At 39.4% G+C, this 19,424-nt stretch overlaps 1 protein-coding gene across 7 annotated transcripts in view; it reads right to left on the bottom strand.

Moving 5' to 3' along the window:
- The window catches only part of ANO4 (anoctamin 4), a 177,785-nt gene that overhangs the window by 123,739 nt on the left and 34,622 nt on the right, over positions 1-19,424 (bottom strand). The window contains exon 1 of one of the 7 annotated variants that reach the window (XM_010410748.3): positions 13,002-13,030. The exons of the other annotated variants lie outside the window; for them this stretch is intronic. The gene's annotated coding sequence lies outside the window, so the exon portion shown is untranslated. Of the gene's footprint in view, positions 1-13,001; positions 13,031-19,424 lie in introns of those variants that run through there. 7 annotated transcript variants of the gene reach the window in all.

The following is a 19,424-nucleotide window of genomic DNA, read 5'->3' as shown; positions in this document are numbered from 1 at the left end:
TTTTTTTCAGACATCAAAATAAAGGATACTGCTTCCAGATTGCTATTCCTAAGAACTGCAAAATTTGCAGATTGATCACATCCAAAATTAGGTTCAATAGACAACTTGCTGCTGGTTATATGCAACCTTTTGCTTCTTCCACTAAAGAAAGATGATAAATCATACCTCCAAACTATGTGAGAAAGAGTGTTCCAGCATCACTGATAATTTTACATTTACAATTTTCTTTTGACATATTTAAAATTTAAAAGTGCCCAAAACCAACCACACAAAGTGTGTCACAAATGTATACAGTATATTTGGAAGTTCTTCACTCCAATCTCATTGGTACTGCAGTTATTTTTTTCACAGAAGACATGCTTTTGATTAGGAGAATTAATTTCCATTATTTTCCTGAGAACCAGATACAGGACAAAGATGCAAGTATCCTTATTTAATTATAATTTCAGGTTTTCCCAGAGAAAGATCAGGTCTTGCTTTTCTATGTGCATTTCTTTTTGTTAAACTGCAAGTCTAAAAAAATGTAAGACAGTAATACTGCAGCAAGCTGCAGCATTACCTTGTTTTCATGTGGGCGAAAGTTCTTTTAAAAGAGATATTGGCAGTCGAAAATACATCCCCAGATAACATGCAGAAAAGCACAGACAAAGGGAGGGGGAATCAGAAGTAGAAAAGATATTGGGAACAATGCATGCAGCTTATGGCAGATGAAAACCTGGTAAACTATTGGCACTAAACAGACTCTAGAGTAAACTCTCCCTATTCTTCCTGCAAATAACCCATGCTGCTGATAAATCCTAGGGTTTGTGGATCAGAGATGTGAGAAAACAGCAAAGAGGTCTCTGAAGAGTAGACGTTAAAGTTGACATCATTTGCTTTTTTTCAGTGTGACAATACCCACACAAGACACCTAGAAAGAAGGAGCAGCTCTCCAGAAGCACTCTGCAGTCTGGGTCTTCAACTAACTGCATTTAGTGGAGTTTTTCTCCTGCCTTTAGGCTTGGCCATATAGCTGCTGACACCAAAATCCCATTACCATTGCATGCCTGGCTCTATGGCCTCTGGTTGTACCTGTGCCTGCAGCATGGTCATTTTTAGGTGAGCTTGGCACTCATACTCAGTAGCTGGGTACAAGCACACTGGCATGCTCTGACAGGTAGTATAGTTGTTAAAAAAATCAGGAGTCTCTCCTGCCTTGCCCTCTGGCTTAATGTAATGGCTCACAAACACCACTTTGAACCAGGGCTTCACTGCAAATACAAATGAAAAACTTAAACACTGTCCAGCATCCACAGCTGACTTTTCAGTTTGCAGGACTGGCTTCTGGACAAGGCTCTGCCACCTGCACCTGGCTGGCTGCAGTAAGAGTGGGAAGTAGAAGTTTTGTGATTTGAAGCTGGATGAGATTTGAGCCTTTAAGTATTGCAGATATCACTCAGCTCTTTTCCTTTCCCGCATGCAGCAGAAATCCTTCTCTGTAGTTTCAAATCTTCACATGCCTTTCTCTTCCTTACCTGTATTTCTCTCTTTTTTTTTTCTCATACAAGCTTTTTGTCTCCATGAGGAGCTGCTCTTCTTACTGACCTTTTGTTCTCTCATGACTCTGAGCTTGCAGGTTCATGTAAGACAAACACCTTCACTACCTTCCTGCCAATACATCTCAGCTATGCAGTTTGCTAGCAGAGAAGTGCAGCCTCTATCCTGCTTCTGGATAACTTTTATTGCTCCCAGATATGTCTTTTTATTACAAAATTTTTCAAAGCATCAGTCCTTCTGTATTGAGCATATTTTGTCTCTTATAAAGTGGTAGTATGCTTCTGACACATAAGGATTTATAATGCTCCAGATAAAACCTGCATATGAGAACATTAAAAGGGAGTAATGAAGTATTCCAAGTCATGAAGCAGTAAAATCAAACATAAAGAAGAAAAAGGAGGGAGAAATTATTAAAAGTTCAAAACACTACAGTGTGGCTGAATGCAAAGTTTTGCGTGACTGATATTTGTTTTGGTGGCCCATCAGATGCTACAAAGATGAACAACAACATCCTGCACTCCTTGGAAATCACTCTGCCCATGCACCTGATGGACATCTGCTTTGGTCGTGTGTTAGCATGACCAGCAGTTGTGCACCATGCACCTCTGCTATGCATCAGAGCACAGTGACATGGCTCTGCTGCCAATGGAGAAGGCTCCTGCACCTGAATGTGGGTCAGAAAGGCCATGTGTCCAAATTAAACTGTGCAGGTGCCAAGACACCTCTCTACCTGGGAAGGCATCCCCACAGTGACTGTCAGGCTTGTGTCAGCCCCAGTTTTCTCCCATCTTGTACCACTTTGGGTTACAGGCATTTATTTATAGGTTCCTTTCTGAAATGTTTGTCTCTAGACAGAGATTATATGAATAGGCAATAATAACACAGCGCAGAGTTACAAGGTTGTACAAACCATCCATTAGCTAACACTGCTTGATCAGCCTCAAGTGTCCTGACCTGCTTTATAGATCTTCCCTGGGATAACAAACTAGTTCTGGCAGGTGCAGGAAGTCCTTTCAGTTTTGTACCATCAGTGCCAGTGCTCCTGTTGGAGACCAATTACTCCATCTGCTCTCTTTTCTATGTGCCTTTTATTTTGTTTCAGTCCTATGTGGAGGCCTTAGGAGCAGTTTGAGGTAGGCCCTCTTTTCAAGGCCATTTTTTCAGCAGACCAAGTACAGGGGAGCACAGAGAAAGAAGTGAGGAAGAAAATCTCAGCTGCTTTATCACATAGGGCCACAAAAAGCAAAGCAGCTCTGGAAAGTCTGCAGTCATCAAAGCACAGATAAGCAAGGTCATAGGAAGCAGCTTGGAAGCATGAGCAGAGAGCAGAAAATGAGGCTTTAAGGAGCAGCATATAAATGGGAAAATTAGATATTTAGTTCCTTTCAACTTTTACAGACAGGAAAGGAGAAAGTGAGCCAATTTTTCCACCTTAATAAGCTAAATACTCCTTCCTCACCTTGTGCAAATGGCCACATTTCCCATTAAAGTCAATGATGCTCTGCAGACAACTTCAGCTTTTTCACATTTTTAAGATAGCCTTGATAAAGGGGATCTCAGGAAGGGAAGCAATGTGAAAGTTTTCTCATGCAAACCCAGTTTAATTTGAGACTCAGCAGAGAGACAGCTGTGCTTGATGACATGATGGACTCTTTTGCTTGCTCTGAATCCTAGGTGGAAATGAAGGAACATGAGAGAAAAATTCTCCTGCTGTCCTCTGTACACATGCCTGAAAGCATAGTCAAAAGGCAGTTCCCTTTTTTTTTCTCACCCTATGCATTACTTAGGTAACAAATATATCCAGAAAGCATCCTTTCCTTAACTTGGTGAAAAATGTTACATGATCATTAAGATTCCTATACTAGATAAAATAATTTTTCAAAAGTTTAAATAACATTTCTTTAACACAGCATCAAGTCTCTTGCCATTGATAACACATGATTATGAAATCATATCTAAGTCAGATTATGCTTTAAGTATAGCTTTGAAAATGTTGAAATACTTCTGACTACATCAGATGTAAAAAACACTTCCCAACTGCAAGCCTTCAGGTAAGCAAACATAAAAGCTACTACTTACAGAACTTCCCAGGAACTGCACTGGCTGGAGAGAAAGACTAATACTGTGCATCTTGACAAGCTACATGTGTTCAGTTTTCTGAGATTTTGCATGATTGCTCCTCCCACCCTGCTTCCTCCCAGATATTGGGGACATTACAGGATTTCCAAAATCCGTAGTAGTTTCAGGTGATGTTCCCTAAATGTTATTTTTTCTTATTTTCTATCAAAAATTTTGTCCAGTTGGCTTCTGAATTTACATCCATTTTTACCATACATAATTTTCCATGGAAAGAAACAACAGAGCTTAAACATACAGTCGTTGGAGGAATAGCTCTGGTTTTTTTTGTCTGAAATATGTTATCCATGAAAGTATTGTATTGAAAGATATCATGAATGACCTCTTCCCTTTCCCTGTCCATCCACGCACGATACTATAGAGCTCTATCATACCCCCCCTCTCTGTTGTCTCTATTCCTGAGCTTTGGAGACCTAGTTTAAACTGTTGCTCCTTACTAATAAGCTGCTGTGTATCTCCAGTCATCCTTGGTCACTCCTCTGTTCCTTGCCTCTTTCAAAGGATGAAAAGGCATGCTAAGAAGGTTTCAAGAAGCAGCATCAGAAATGCCCATGGTGTTCAGGCTGTGCTTTCACCAAGGATTTACACAGTGACACAATGAAGTTTCTGGTTTTATTCTTTCCTTTGTAATTTCATTTGCTCCAAGATACTTGTAGATAGATTCTACCTCCCTGTCACATTTGCCAGCTCTTTGGGCAATTTTTCGGTGACTCAAGTCTCTCTTTTCTAACCCGTATACTTGAGGTCCCTGTGTCAAGCAAAGACTGCATGAAACAACGCTGCATTATTTTTCTCATTTCTATGTTGCATCATTTTCCACATCAGTTGCTTTGTAGGTCTCATGTTTGTTGCTTCTCTACGAGCATCATTGTACAGCCTTTTCTATCAGCGAAACGAATCTTCACAGAGGAGTATTACTTGCCAATGCATTACCTTTTGTTTTCGTTACCTGCCTTTAAGGGGAGGAGAGTAGCATCATCCCCAGCCTGCAAGTCACTGGTGAAGTTAGGATCTGCATTTTGAAGTGGGATCAAAGGCACATCTGAGCTAAAACCAGGACTCCAGGAAGAAGGGCCTTGTGGATGCACTGGGTTTTATCCAGTTTCATCTGCACTGATTTAGAAATGAACTATTAAAGAGCCCCACATTGCAGGGGAATATAGGTTTACACTTGCTTGTGTGCTTTAGACCAGAATAATTTATTCTTCCCTATGAAAAAGGCTACATTACCTGTGATATTGTATCCATCCTGATATGCATCCAGAGCCAGTGTTAACTTAAGTCTGTCAAAGTCCTAATGAATAAAAAGATCATGCCCACCTTAGGCCTGTCATCAAAGGATTGTTTTTACAGCCCCAAAGGTGATTCATCAAATTACAGCAAGCTAACATTCAAGAGTATAACTGAAAAGCTCCCATAGTGCTCACTGAGAGGCAAGATAACAACCTGAAGTCATGAAAATGCCTTGGAGAGAGTCATAATAGTCCTACTTTAATGGTCTACATGACACTCTGGAAAAACACTTGTCTTCCTTTAGTATGAAAGCTTAGCTAAGTGAATATAAAGCTCTTGGGGTTGCTGTTGAATTAGTGGTGACTGTCACGGGTATGTTGCAGTGCCATTGTGTTGAACACAAGGTGATTCCTATGCAAGTTGTATGAGCCCACGTGAATATATGGAACTTGTACCCCACCCAAGATGCCTAATTTGATTAATTTTTAAGTCTTGTACTTTTATTTCTGTCTGAAAATTCATGCTTTAGTTCCTCTGTATAAAAACAAACACATTGTACGGTGCCTAAATGTTGTATTTACCAGGCTACTGGAATAAATGCCTAACAATTTTGTGCAAAATATACCTCACTTCAGTTCACCCAGCAACCTGAAACCAGTGTCATTTGTCACCGTCAGAGCTGACTGAACTGTTCCTGAGATTGCCTGCATTTTTATTGTTGTGGTTTTTATTGTTCTCTGATTGTTTAGGATCTATTTTGATTTACTTTGTTGTTCCTACTGGACTTCCACTAGTGTTAGAATGACACACATGTTGAAGAGTAATTTAAAAATTAAAAAAAAAAAGCATTTAAAAAAGTTCCTTTGCTTGCCCCAGTATGAAAATTGCAGTGAGGAAAAATACCATGTCTTGAAATCTGATAAACACAACAGAAATCAAAACCTGAGGCTGATAAAACATTTTCAGCAAAGTGTTTTTCTATCAAAAAATGGTCAATTTTTTCAGGAAAAGAAAACCCTAAAGTCATGAATTTCTGTCAAAAATTTTGTTTAGAAAATTATTCTGAACTTATCTGGACTGGAATATATTACTTTTTTTTTTGTAACGACGATGCTTTGGAAAATGTAATCTAAAAAATCAAGTAGAATACAAATTATCAAGTAGAATACCAGTTACCTCTGAGCAAGCCAAAGAAACAATTATCATTTCAATTACTGAAACACCACCTGTATTGCCAATCATCAATTAATGTTACTTTAATATACAAATAGTAAGAAATAATTAAAACCAGAAACATTCAAATCAGAGAGCAAAACAAATCAAAATAATATAACAAAATACAATGAATACAAGAAGTCCAACCAATATGAAATATTTCAACTGTCCAGAAGCAAATTCTGATAGAATTATTTTAAGCATTATGTGGAAATGTGTTCAAAATAAATTCAAAGCAAGGGTACAGGAAGCAAGAATATTAGAATTTCTGTGGATTGGATAGTCTGGATTTTGACTCACTGTTTCAATAATCAAGTGGAATAGACTTGCATTAGAGTGAATGTAGGATCCTACAAAAACCAGTAGATTCATATTTCAGTTTCTGTCACAACAAATAACATCATGTCAACACTTTTTTCTTTTAAGCAGTTTATCCTAAAAAAGAAAATTGAAGATTGAATCCTTAATTGAAGATTGTCTCCTTAAGTGCCTTTTATTGATTTGGAAACTATACAGTAAATCTTGTCTTATTCATTTTATTATATATGCACAGCATTTACTAGCTGAAAAAAGACTCAACACTGAGATGATTTAAAACTTACTTTCACCTGTGGTAAGCACTGCACTTAAAATCAGTTTCTTTCTTAGCAAGTAGCTATTATTATGATCTTCAAAATCAAGAGCATTCTCCTTAAACCTGTTTGTACTGATTTTGAGCTTTTTACCCACACGTAAAAGGTAACTGCACACACAGCAGTGATACCTGGTACAAACTTTGGGGCAAACCCCAGTGCTCTGTGAAACAAAGCACCAATTGAAGTCCCAGATGCTTTTTACCGGCTGAGGAATGAAAAGCAGCACTAACCATGCAGATGTATTCTAAGTGTAGGTAGATTTAAAAGCAGAGAATTCTCTTTTTTCCCCCCATTTTAATTTGCTGCCTGAATGTCAACTGCTACATTGCAAATACCACAAGTCTCGTTTTATCTGATTTAATCGGATATTCTCCATAATGCAGAACAATGCAATCAATCTGAGACATCATCTGCGAAACAGGAAAAAACCTCAGGACACTTCACAGATGGGAAAAGAAGATCTCTCAGGATACATCTGAATGTGTCTGCTCCGTGGCACAGATAGTAACAATTTTCAGCACAGCAACTAGGCTTAATTTAACTTTCTCTTTTGCATCCCATTTCAGGGGACTTGTCTGTTCCAGTGCCAGGCCCTGGTCACTCTCTCTGGGGCAGCTGCAAGCAGCAGGTCAAGTGCACTCCCCTGCCTTCACCCAGCCTGTGCTATAGCTCACAGCTAGCTTTATCAAACCTCAATTGACTTTTACTTTGATGATATATTATCATCAAAATTACACAGCCAATGTCTTCAGGGTCAGGGCTTAAGACAATGAAACTTACTTCTACTTCTCCCTCCGCCAAATAGGAAAAATTATTTTATGCACGATGTTGCAGCAAAGTATAAACTTTACTAAAATGTTTTTAAAGTAAATATGCATCTGGACAGATGCACACTTGAGTAAACAGGTCACGTGTTGGGTCAAGTCCGATGCCTGGGAGGATTTTTGCCCTCTGAAACAACTGTCCATTGTGGGCATGTCCCAGGCTTTAGCATCTCGTGTGTCCAGGATCTGATGCTGGATCCCCACTGGAAGGAGGCCCAGAAGCCCCCCACCCCTTCCAGGGAAGGCTCTCATATGGGCTGGAAGGATGTGCTGTGGCAGGTTCCATCAGAGCCTGGATGAGCATTGCCGTGCAAGGAAGAAGCACCAGCCCCACAGCCCTGCTTGCTGCAACACCTGTGTCTGCATCAGGCTCCTCCATGGCAGACATATTAACAAGGGCCAGTGTTACCAGAAATGTTGAGGCATGTTTATTACTTGTCTTTCTTTTGTGCATCATTAGTTTTCAGCACACCCTCTTTTGGCAAGTAACGATTTTGGTTGTAATAAAGCCTATGGTGCCAAGCTTTCTAAATGGTCATAAAGTGAAGGCAATTCCCAGAAGAGATGGCAGATGTAGTGTGCAGCAGATGCCAATGAAAATCTGTGTTCATCTGCCACCTCATCTTTCTGGCAAGACTTCAGACCGTTAACAGTAACAAAATACCATCGAAAAGAATATGTAAACCTGCCGTGTTTATACATATGTTCCTCATAGGCATCCAGTTGATTGTTCTCAGCTTGTGCTTCTCTGGATAGAACAAAGCACAGGTCTTGCTTATTCTTCTGAGCTAGACTGTATTTCTGATGGAAGACTAATCAACTCTGAAAGACAACAGTAATCACATAATGATCATCTGAATTTGGTGGATTCCATAGAGATGGAAAGTAGCTCTCTACTCATAGATACAATTTGAATTTCTTGAGCTCTTTATAGCAGAATGAGAAGAAATGGTAGAAAACTATAAAAACGGAGTGGCTGCCTTGTAGCATGTAAGGTCTCTAAAAGATCCACTTCTGTCAAAGACAGTGCATGCTCTAGCTCCTTTACTGAATAACAGCCTCGTGCAAGGGCAAGGCCTACTGTTCTTTCATAAATAATTCTCTGATACGTTAGCAATTCAGAAAAGCATGCAAAGTATGCAAGATAGACTTTCAGGTATGTTTTATGCATTACGTAAAACACTGGATATTAATTCGATGTTCCTACCTTTTAAGAGGAGGCACAGAAGAGACGCAAATTTTTTTTCAGTGAAAGGGCATTCATTAATATTCTTTCATAAAACTTTTCCTTTCTTCATTCATATCCCTGACACATAATGTCCCACTACTGTTCATTCATTTTAAAAACCACCAAGAGAAAGTAAAAAGGAATATTTTTTAAAATCTCTCTGCATATGTAAAAAATATTGCAAATATCTCCGAGTTAGACTTACAAGTATTGCAAGTATACTGAAAGTTATATTTGTAAGAACATTTCAGTCTGAAAATGATACTGAATTTGGTCTGAATGTCACAGTGATTTTGAGGATTCAAACCAACAGACAGTTCAGGAAGATAGTCACTTTCTCTTCACAAATACCATTTTGTCCACAGTCAAGTAGATTCACCAAAAGATGTATAGAACACAATCTTTATGAACAAATCCTAAACTGACTTTTCATCACCAAAACTGCCTATAAAATCCTGAAGGGATTCCGGGAAGATCTTAGCATTTCATTAACTGGGTCTGTCTTTGAGCAATATACAACATCTGAACAATTAAAAGTGGTTGTGTACTCTGCTCCTATGATAATACAACATCCACAAAAAGAAAACTCTAATACACAGGCAGCAGTCTATTGAGAAACCAAGAGAATAGTCTACAAGCAGGGCAATGAAACTTAAAAAAACTGGTGGGCAGCCTAGTCAGTGAAAAAAAAACCCAAACAAATAAAACATCAAGCCTTCCACATGCAAAATGGTTTTTTTGTTAAAAAACCCCCACACCCAAGTCCCAACAACATAAAAATACGCAAACAATCCACCTGTCTCATTCCTTCCCAGGGGAGATGTCTGGTTAGACATTACTCCATAAAGCTGTTTTACATACTCCCTGAAAGAAAGAGCCAAGAGTACTTCTTCACATTATAGCTGATCTACTGAATCAAAATGGCACTGAAAACCATGAGTCCCACTGGACTCAGGTCTTCCTTCTAATCCTTTATGAACACAATTCTAAATCCTGAAAAGTCTGTGGTTTAGAAATAATATTCTTGTTAAATTTCTATGAGTAGTTATCCACCAACCAGAAACATTTTTCTTCATTTACAAAGCAATATGAGCCAGCTAACAAAAGGGTTTTGATGAACCACAGCAGTCATAATTACAATTACATGAAGAGAAATCTGAGAATAAATTTCCATATATGATTTTAATGCCTCAATCAATAAAGCATACAGTGTGTCTTGAAGTCAAATATGTAGATGAGTTAGAACTGAAGTGGATGAAAGTGTGAGAAAATTAATATTAGATAAGAATATAATCTGTTAGAGAGCTTGTTCTCTAATTCCAGATAATGTTCATGATGTTTTCCATCTCCTTTTGTAACACCTCTCCTTCCTGAAAACTGGGCATGGTCTTCACTTCATGACTTCTGACAATAACACCTTCAGTGATCAAGCCATGGCAAGGAACTGATTATGACACATTCTCTTTTTCAAAAAACTGCTGGGTTTTGGGTTTGCTTCTGCCTTTGCAAATGTGAAAACTTATTCCTCTCAAAATGTATTTTTCCATTATGAGACTTTTAAAATGTAAATCTAAGCCAGTCAAGATAAAAACAGTTTCACCATTGAAAATAATGAGCTTTTCTTTATTTTTCTTTCAAGTCCTCCAGTTAACAATCCATTTTATAGATAAATATATCAGAACCAAAACATATACAAATACAAAGATGATTCATAAAAATTCTTAAGTCCTAAAAATTGCTGTCCAAATATGCTTGAGATATTTGGTGTTCCTATCAGTTCCATAACTGTTTTTTCCTTCTTGGAATTTAATGTTTTATGTCAAAATGTTTTCTATACTATCTTCAATCAAAACAAAATATCTCAAAGCAGCTACTTCAATCCAGTCTCTGAGTATCTGCAATTTAGAATTCAGCGATAATTTTCACTGACTCTAAATTCACATTCAGGGAATACAAAGACCACATATGTTCTTAATTCATGCAAAGTGATAAATCCCTCTCTGCTTTCTTTCTCATTTTTACAAGTGCAAGATACTATAAATGTATGAAAATTCTTTTTTTCCTCTCTTATTGTGTTAGGGCACAGTTCATTTCATCTCATCTCCTTAATTCTAAAACTGCAATTGTAATTTATGATGCACAAATTCTACTGTTCATCCTTTCAACAGAAATGAATATATTGTCTGGAAAAGCATGGCAACACTTCCTCAGTAAAAAGACTATGCACTAGGTTTTACTACATGCTGATGGATGGTATGAGAAAGATTGTGACCCAGCTATAATCCCATCTATTGGAAGGGTTGGGAGAACATCTGCCAACCTGCACACGGTAAATCCGTCAGCCAATTTTTCAGAAAGTTGGCCACAGTAATTCACAACAGTCACTTCTTTTTTGAAAGATTCTTGTTCAGCTTGCAGTCACTTGGCATGACCCACTATGAGTTTTCTTCCAGACACCATCCCAGGCCTCAATGGTATTTTGCAAATGTACTGCTTGCTGAACTGATTGCTGACCTAACACCTTGTCAAGATTCAGCTGGCTTTGGAATTTAATATAAAGTTCTTGACAGGACCCTGTACACATAAGAAGAAACAACCCTTCAGATCACACTGATGCTATCCTCCATTAAAAAAGCACAAAAGGCAAACTTTTACTTACCCACTTTTCACACGAAATGAAAATACCACTGCATGATGGCAGAAATATCTCAAAAGACTATGCGTTTCAGATAAGTGTTAATAACTTCATTGTTAACTTGGCTTTAAAAGCTAAACTTTTCTAAAGGTATTACATAACATGAGTAATGCAGTAATTGAGCTTATTTTTAACTGCGCTTACTTTTAATTGAGCTACTCAGGTATTGAACTTAAGACTGTCACCTTTAAATGACTCGCTACATTAATATAATAAATTTTAAAAAGTCTTTCTATAATTTTCCCCTGATTAGAGGTGCTTTATAATCTGTTTCTTCCAGATATGCAATGCATGGAGAAATACTGGAGTGTTTACAGCATCAGCTAGCCCTAATTCCAGCAGAACCAGCTTGCTTTTTTCAAGTGGGGAACAAGACCAGTGAAATACAAGTGAACTGTTGCCATACAGCTAAATAATTAACCCAGGTGGTGAGCTCATAGATGAAGCCCACCAAGCCCCCTCTAGACACTGGCAGTGTGGCTCAGGCAGCCTCCCGTGGGCAGATCAAGACCTCACAATTACAGATTGCATGAAAGAAGAAAAGAAAGTCCTTTTCTGACCTGCCTCCTGCTTCCTACATGCAGTGTGGGAACACTCCCACACACCCTGGTACACTTTCGGATCATTATATTCAACCTTGGCAGAACCAACTGGATGGTTTTGGGTTTTTTTTTAATTTTTCCATGGTATTTTTGCAATTCGATTAGAAGCGACTTTCTCTTGCCAGTCCATCAGCCTCTTACTGTGCTCTGAAATCTGCCCAGAGACTGAAGTCCTCAATCTGTAAACTCCTTCTCCCATTCTCACAACTACTTTGGACATAGAAAGTTTAATTCTAAATTGCTCTTATTCTGATTATTTCAGAACGACACACCAGAGTTACCATTTCAGGGAAAATGTCAAGATTTCATCTGATGTACAATATGCTCACTGGGGAAATTCCAATGGGAAAAGAAATTACATATTCCTTGGATCTAATACATACCAAAAATAGGATATAAAATAATCCAGCTGAGTATTGAGAGGAATAAGAGGAACAGAGTGCTAAAGTTACATTTCACTGACCTGTAATGTGTGAAGGATTTTCTTCTTTTAATGCATAGACAACTTGTTTTCTCCCCCTCTTTTCTGTTACCTCACTTTCCTTTCTGATTTTAAAAATATTTCCCACTAAGATGCTGAATCTGCATGAAAAGGCAGTCCAGAAGTAGAAAAAGGAAAAATAAGATTTTAAACATGAGAGAAATGTTGGCAAATTTTTAACTAAATATCTACTTAGATGAAATCTAGTGATATCACAAGTATTACCACCAGGCTCTATCTAGTTCTCCACGTCTATTTTAAGACAGCATTATGATGAGATTAGTTAGCATGCAGCATCCTTATGAAAAAAATTTAAGTCACCAGGATCTTGCTTTCTGCATATAAAAGTCCCTCTAACTGATTCTTTAAAAATCTTATATTCTATGGGAACATTGCTAGAAGCTGTAAAAACTCACCTTTCTCTTAGCTGAGGATGCTTCTTAAAGGCAACTTCCTATGTTTGGAAACTCACCGTAAAGGTTGCCATGGTGATTAATTTTAAAAGTGAAATTCTCCCTTTTTAAAGTTTTTTCTTTAAAGAAGAAATGTTCTGTGCTAGGGCTCAGTTCCCAGCAAGGCAAATGGGAATGAAAATTCCACCTTAATCCAGAAGATTAAAGGACATAACCTCTGTGTAACTGCAACTTCAGCAGCAGAGATTTTTTCAGAAAAATTTTGGAAACATCTATTTTTACCTAAAAATGAAAGGAAAAATACACCCATAGGCAAAAGAATTGAAGGAAAAAAGCAACATTTTCCTGTGGTCACACTGCAGCCAGCAGGCTAGGTTTTATACTAGTGATAGGAAGGAGGAAAGGCAAGGAGGGAATGGCAGGGGTAGCTGAAGCTCAACAGAAAAACCAGCTGAATCAGCTAGAGATAGTGACATAATGTGGTAAGAGAAAGAAGTGAAATGCATTCCCAAAGAAAAAGCATAGAAACCAAAGGTCACTACTGAAAAGCTCTTTACCTAAGGCATTGTCCATTTTATTTCCATGGATCAAGATGTAATTTCACATGAGTGTCTCCATCTATTGACTTCTCCTCTCCACAACGACGTGCAGAGTTACATTAAACCTTGGCTGTCCACACAACTGTGTTAGCTGTCAGGGAACAGACAAGTGCACAGCTCTGTTCCTGCATTGGGAGATGGAAAAGCACCATTTCTTCTCTAAAAAACATACAATATTCAACATTACATCATCCAGCTTGCCCTGCATAAGCTGTCACTGCAAAAATCACCGGCAAATTAAACTGGCAAATGTTGTGCCAGTTCAATACCCAGGCAATTTGTGGCTTCTTTATTCACATAAAGATCACAGTACTGTGAGACAGCTGCTATTCACTGTGTGTTTAATATTTTATCTCTCTAGGCAGAAGTATCTGTACAAGCACAATTAAAATGTCTGACGTAGACAGAGCTGATTTTAATACAAAGAATCAAATTTGTTTCAGAGACCTGCTTGACCTTAAAGCTCTATGGCTTAAACCTATAGAAGGAAAACCAGACTGAGACTCATACAGTGCAGTTCCTGGGCATTACTTGTTTTACCTTGAATGACTACCCAAGAAAGCCTCCTTACTTGATCTTACCATATTAGTTGTGGAAAATGCAAGATATTCTAAGTTATATAGAATTATTTTATGTTCAACACACATGGTCATGACGATAACGAAAGAAAACACCTTTTTAAAAACGGCTGAACAGACAAATAATTACTATTGCTTCTTTGCCATTACTATAAAGTTTACTAAATCCATGTGCTTTGTAATTACCTATTAGGACTTCTAAGGAAAAAAACATTATCTGCATGGCATCAGAGTTACAGGTATGAACACAATGAAAATTGAGTAGGAAATAGTCACCGTCTTATTCCCCAGACCCTAGAGCAGCAATGCTACTCCTAAATTAGTGATCCCCATGCCTTTTTGCCTCCTCTTGCAGGGGTAGATCACACCTATTGGCAACTGCCTGCTCCCTAAAGAAAATCCAGTTTGTTTTCAGTGTACAAGTCCCAGAGACCTGTGTTTTTCAGCATACAGAGTTTAAGCAGTGAAAAATCCATTTTCTGAGCAAGGAGAAAACTGGAGTTCAATATGCAAATGGCTAGATAGGTACAAACATTTCAAGGCTGTCATCTCTGCCATTAACAGGTAAGGTCACTCTTTTACCCACTAATGTTTATAAAGAATGCAGTTAGATTAAACTGCAACTATTCTCCATACTCTCTCTTGAGTAAGGGTCTTTGTAAGAATTATGGAGACAAGCCACACTCCAGAAATTCATCCATGGGAGTCTCAATCTCCTTATGTACTCAGAGTAGAGAAGTTGCTGGAGATCTCCACAGAGCACCTTACAGCTCAGAACAAAGCTGAGAACGATCAGAGTTAAATCACTCCATGATATGTCTTTGAAGGTTGAGACTCATTTTGTGTTCAGGAGTAAGTTAAGCTAAGAAGAGTAGTGAAGCATCATTCATGTGCTTTGTACCTTTTTTGGGTTTTTTTCACCTGTATTTTTCCTTTACTTTTCCTGTGTCTCTGTCCTTTCTTGTGACTGGCATTTTTCTTTAGGCCGTGATTTGCTTCTCATTTACTCAACATCAGCAAGTCTCAGAACAGTAAAGTGTTCTTAAATAGAGTGTTTGTGAATTGCTTTGGAGCTTGGAGCTCAAAGTGTGTTTTTCATCTAATAAAAGGCTAAATGAACCAAATAAACCAAGAGAAAATGTAGTGGGTTTAGCGGAACCTTCTCTTTTATCACCCTTGCTCAAGATGATAATGTTTCCCTCATGACATCACCAGTATGTTACTACCAGCTCCTTGCATTAAAAGAAAAAGCAGTTCAAGGAAACCCAGCACACAGAGGAAGAGAGAACGGCACTGGGGGCCTGTGACTGGAGAACCAGCCTGGGAATCCCTGGGCCGACACAGGCAGACACACATGCCAGCTCAGCATTATGTTGTGATTTCCCTTCCCTCCTTAACATGCACCTGATGTCTTTCCAGGAGCTTGCCCACCCAGACATGAAGATAAAAAGAAAATGAGGACACAGTTGTTGAATGCAGTGTCTGAAACATTTGAACACACAGTAAAAGTTTTGCACAATTTTTGTTCTTGCACAGAATGGGACTAAAAAGAGACACTGGATTGTTTTACCCAACTCTCAAAAGAGAGGGAAAGACTCAGTACAAGAAACAAATACTTTCATTATAAACTTGGAAGTTCCATGCTATAGAGAACCTTGGAAAAATAAAGGAATCATTTAATTAGAGACAAAACTTCTGTGGATGTTTCCAGCTTACAAGGCAGCACTGCAGACACCATCTAAACATACATAAATGCTTCCAGATAGGAAGGCCACTCTGGGACTAACTCAAAATGAGATGTCACTGGCACAGGATGAGGAGATTAGGCTTAAACTGAGAGAACCCAGAAATGAAAAAAGAGGAATGAATTTGCCTAAGAGAGAAGAAAAATACAGCTTATTCCCTTCTCCCAGTGTTTCCTCATTAACACTGGACAGTGTGACTGGTCAACCTCTTCCTTTCCAATCCAGACCATAGTTGTACCTACCTTACTGTTTCCAGATGGGAGTGAGCTGCAGCGTGAATATAGCAAAGAGCAAGGTATTCAGTGCTACCAGAACAAGCTGCCACAATTCAGCTGTTAAGTTTGCAAATCTGCTATTAGACCAGGATGACCAGTCAGTTTTCTAGTTGGATAGGGGAGTCACTGCAATGTAATCTCCTGCAGCACGGCTAAGTGGCACCATTGGCCTGAAGAATGGTGGCCAAGAGTTATTAATATGTCACAGAGGAAATCTGTGACTGCTACACAAAAATATGGCCCCTAGGATATCCGTGAAAGAGCAGACTGCCTTTCAGTGTCTGTAGAAGTAGACATGAGGGACGTCCTCCACATCGCATGGCAGAAGTGCGGGTTAGCCAAGGTCTGAGAGCAGTTTTGGCAGATGACAGCAAGATGGTGCCCTCAAGGTGCTGGGTGATTAGAGCTCAAGCAATATGTCTTCTGCTTTCTCTGTATGCAGCCCAAGATTCCTGAAACACTTGATTGTGTTAATCACAGAGGACTCATTAAGACTGGTCTGATAGTAATGCAATCACACCTACTGAGAGAGTCAACAGCCCTCTGGCTGGAAGGCTTCACTGGCCTAAATCATGGACCAAAGTTCTGAATATAAATTCCCATTTATATTCATAATCGAATATATGAATATATGAATAATTCCTATCTAGAACCCGTCAAAACCACAACACCCTGTTTAGCCTAGGACAAAATTATCACTTCCTGTGGCACTAACAAGTCCCATCATATTGAGAAAGGCCAGGAGGCTCCTCAGTATATTTGACAGAGATTTTATAAGTACTGCTGATTTCAATCTGTTTTAAATACCAGCCAGGGTCTAGAGGTGAAGTGTAAACTGGACCAAGTGTCAAAGCTTCAGCAAGGACAGGAAAAACAGAGTGAGGTAGAGACAATACAGAAATACGCTATTAAGCTACATTCAGTATCTTAACAAGTATTTGGAGAACACCAGGGGAGGTGGGTCTGTTTATCCATCAAACATCAGGTATTGGAGGACATGTGAAAGACTCCAGCCAGGTTATCCAGGAAATGCTCAGACCAATGAGACAAAAGGGCTCAAATAACAATCAGTTACACGTCCTTATCCTTCACATAGCTTAGCAGACTCTGAGGGTGCTCGAGGCTGCTAGCACATGCCAGTGAACAGGGGTAATGGTCCAAGACCTGGCACCAGACATTTGTCTGAGTAAACAAAGAACTAAGCAAAACTGTAATCCTAGTATATTACTTTATGATTAATACTAATGAGGAGCTCACCCATGAACTAACCAGGACTGCACCACTATGCCAGAGAGGCCAGCCATGGCAGCCTTAGCCCAGAGCCACTAGCTCAGCACACATGACAGCAGTACTGACAAAACAGTAGGCTTTATACAGAGACTGAAACCTCTTGCTCACTGCTGGCAGTATGAATACCAAGCAGCATGTACTTTCTGCATCGCCACACCATTAATCCTTGGAACAGAAGAAAAATACTTGAGCCTCTGTCAATAACTTACCATGCCTTGCTGAAGGCTAAAGGTAATCTGGGGAAATGGCAAAAATTAAGTGTTCTTACAGATACTCAAAAATTCACACTGCATGACTGTGCAGATTGCAAGGGGCAAAATGTACTTCCTGTATCACCTTTCATCTGCTGAGAGATGAGGTCTCCCCTCAAGACTGGATTTCATCTGAGGGGACTTCAGCACTGTCCCAGCAGAATTATGGAACGACATTCTGAGAGGAACAGCCTCTCATGAGAAAGGACAGGGAAAAGCAAAGTAGTGTATCAGTTTACCCGTCCTAGGGCACGAGATATGCTGGCATCATACAGCGTGAATTGAGGAGCAGAGCAGAGGGAGGAATTCATCAGTCTGTGAAAAAACAGAGAGGGTCTGTACACTTTCAGTGGCAGGAGGCATGTCACACAGCAGGGGACTCCTCCGCATTTTAAGACCTGGCCTAAGCAAATGCATTTTGATTCTTTGGCTAACAATACAATGTGTAAACAGAAGCAGGTGTTGTACTATCCAACACACTGCCTTCAAAAGAGAAGCCAAACTACAACACATCAGAATAAAGCAGTTCAACCTCAAACAGAAATCTATGCATACATAATCTTCACCTGGATATTCAGCACTAAAAATAGCTTAGTGCAAAGGCAAGGCAAGTAGGAAGGAATCAACACTTTTCAAGTTGGATGACTCCACTGCAAATTCCCAGGAGCTGCACAGCAGCCCAGCACCAGCAGGAGAAGTAGGGCTGTTTGCAGGCAGGCTGGTGCATGGCGCTGTGAAGCACATGCCACAGGAACAGTTGGGCAGATGGGCTGCTACAACTCCAGATCAAAGGCCAGAGGTCACTACCCAGGGATGTGCCATTCCCAGAACAGCTGAGAGGTGACCACAGAACAGAAAGAGTAATAATCCTAAAAAGCAGCAATTATAACACTGGGACACTCTGGGGAGCCCGCTCCTGTGCCCAAAGACCCTCTGGGAGAAGAAGCTTTTCCTAATATCCAACCTAAACCTCCCCTGACACAACTTTAGGCCATTCTTGCAGGTCCTCTCACTGGTCATCACAGAGAAGAGATCAGTGTCTGCCCCTCCTCCTCCCCTCTTGAGGAAGCTGCAGACTGCAGTGTGGTCTCCCCTCAGTCTCCTCTTCTCCAGGCTGAACAGAACAAGTGACCTCAGCCACTCCTCATAACCCTTCCCCTCAAGGCCCTTCACCATCTTTGTTGCTCTCCTTTGGATGTTCTCTAATTCAGCCCCATGGAGTGAAAATGGGAAGCTCCCCAGTTCCATGCAACCCAGCAGAGAAACTTTAAGATGATAGAAGAAATTTTACTATCAGAAAGATGAACTAGAAGTGGTAGATTATTGAGAATTTATTAGAGGAATTTGAAGCCTAGCAGTTTGTATGGGCTGATTTGTGAAGCATTAGCAACCACTGGCCTCAACAAAAGAGTAAACATTTGCAAAAAAATCCCCATAGCTTCAGTGGATGGCACTGCAGCTATGCATCCAACACCTCTGCAAGCAGCTAATTCAGGGGCACACTGCTACATGACTCACAAAACAGTGATTTTCTTTTCCTTGCTGGGAAAGATTAAAACTTCTTCTACATATTAGAAGATTACTTCTACATATACAATTCAAGAAATTTTGAAGTTATTAAAAGAAAAGTGAGCATAAATTTTCCCCTGCTGTGTTCCACTTCTGTAATTAGTCGTTCTTAGTTCTCT

The sequence above is a fragment of the Corvus cornix genome, chromosome 1A (assembly GCF_000738735.6).
Source record: "Corvus cornix cornix isolate S_Up_H32 chromosome 1A, ASM73873v5, whole genome shotgun sequence".
Lineage (NCBI taxonomy): Eukaryota > Metazoa > Chordata > Aves > Passeriformes > Corvidae > Corvus > Corvus cornix.
This window is presented reverse-complemented; position numbering and strand designations above follow the sequence as displayed.